Source organism: Lucilia cuprina, unplaced genomic scaffold (genome assembly GCF_022045245.1).
Source record: "Lucilia cuprina isolate Lc7/37 unplaced genomic scaffold, ASM2204524v1 Scaffold_337, whole genome shotgun sequence".
Taxonomy (NCBI): Eukaryota; Metazoa; Arthropoda; class Insecta; order Diptera; family Calliphoridae; genus Lucilia; species Lucilia cuprina.
In genome coordinates, this window is record NW_025805287.1 from 520 (window position 1) to 2,591 (window position 2,072).

The following is a 2,072-nucleotide window of genomic DNA, read 5'->3' on the forward strand; positions in this document are numbered from 1 at the left end:
ATACAAAGAAAAGTATTTGAAAGTCAATAAATTAATTATAATCAATAAATTAATTATAATCACTTACCATTGCCCCTACATAACCCCTTATTCAGAAAATAAGGGGTTATTTTGTCAATAAATTATTTAAATATTCCAGAATTAATTATTCGGCCATACCCGACTATACATACTTTTTTGAGGGTTTTAATTAGGATGGCGATGCATGAAGCCAGGTTATCACACGTTTGTTCAGAGAAAACCCCACTAAACGACCTATACCTTCATATAGGAATTTGGAGCATCCGGACTTAATTTCAGCAATTAATTTTCCACCTGTAAAAGTTTTAGAGTTTTAATGGTCTCCACCAGTATATATTTGAGTTTAAACAGTCTCCACCAGGTTATATCGTGAGTATTTTATGGTCTCCACCAGTTTAAAACATAACCTCACTCCGAGGTAAAACGAAAGCACGCGTTTAATGAAGACAACGCATAACATAGAACAGTTATACGAAGTAGTGCATTAAATTAGCGCGGGGTGAGGAGTAATTCTGTCGAACGATGAAGCGAGAGTTGTTCCCCAACTCAGACCTGAATTACAACTGACTATACATACTTACTTTTTTTATCAACTGCAAAACTGTATGAAAAAAATAATGGATACGGCGATTTTGTCATTCCGTATGTAACACATTAAAAAACTTATAGTAGTGATAAAATTTCTTAAATTGTAATATAATAAAATAATATACAAATTACCATAATAAATGTGTGACTGTATGTCTTTACATAAGCATACGTGGAAATTAAATTCTTTAAAATTTTTTCGTCTGCCATCGAACACCAATGAAAAGGTATAATTACGCTTAAAATTAAGATAATGTGATAATAAAAGAACTAAACAAGTAAGAGCTTTATACCCTTCACCATAATATTAAGTTTATAAAATTTATATATATTACTATATCATTATTATATCAATAGCAAAATAAAAGAAACAACAACAACGCTAAACGAAATGGAACACAAAAAAAATAAATACACAAGGCAATGAAACCAACAGACATTCAAACATACAAAACGAAATACACAAAAAAGCAAAATACACAACACAATAAAACCAAACTACTTCCAAATTTACTAACAGAATTCAAATTTGTTTTTAAAATTATATCCTTTTCCCAAATTTTATGAGCGTCGGACCATGTTTGACCTATATTTTATATAAAGCCTCATTGAGAAAATTTTGTTTTTTTATGAATAAATTGCATAAATTCTTTGGAGTTAAAGTGAAATTTAATATAAAAGTTTCTTTATGGAATATAAAATTTATCAAAATATACTCATGGTGTAGGGTATTATATGGTCGGCCGAATTTACTTTCCTACTTGTTTTGGTGTACAGAAGGTCGTAGGAATCTGTAATTTAAACTTTTTCTTTTCTTAATATCAATATCAGCATTATTGATTTACATAAAAAATTTTAAATATATTTTATTGATAGTAATGACGAAAATTTTTGTAACATTTATATACTTTTATTAGTTATTCAAAATTTTTCTGAGAAAAATTTGCATTTTTATTTTTATTGTTTTATTAAATTTTTATAACAAGAGCTCGTTTAAATTAAATTGAAAACACATTCATTCATCAATAACAATATGGATACGACGATTTTGTCATTTTATATTTAACACATTTAAAAATTTCTTGTAGTAAAAAAATTTCTGTAAATTGTATGAAGTCATGAAATAAAAAATTAAATTGTAAAAGTATCGTTATCCAAAAGAAATTACCACTATATACTTTAGGTCCTTTTGTCCATTTCATGTAGTCAGCACTATAAGAAGAAAAATAAATAATATTTCCGTCTGCCATTCAATCTAACGAAAGGCAATAAAATAAAGAACTCTAGAAATTTGTAATAATGTGATAATATAAAAAAATATAAAAACAAAAATAGATTAATAAACGAAACGTTCTTATATAGTATATGTATGTTGTACTTACATAAGTAATTTTATACTTAATAAAGGTATATGAACGCGTCCTACCTGCAACACGTTGTATACTTCTATCAAAAGTGTTGAA

At 27.1% G+C, this 2,072-nt stretch overlaps 1 long non-coding RNA gene across 1 annotated transcript; it reads right to left on the reverse strand.

Moving 5' to 3' along the window:
• Positions 1 to 1,538: 1,538 nt before the first annotated feature.
• Positions 1,539 to 2,072, reverse strand: LOC124421077. The gene is made up of 3 exons (XR_006941503.1): positions 1,992 to 2,072; positions 1,778 to 1,892; positions 1,539 to 1,708 (listed from the first exon to the last, which is right to left on the reverse strand). It is a non-coding gene; the product is annotated as an uncharacterized LOC124421077 (long non-coding RNA).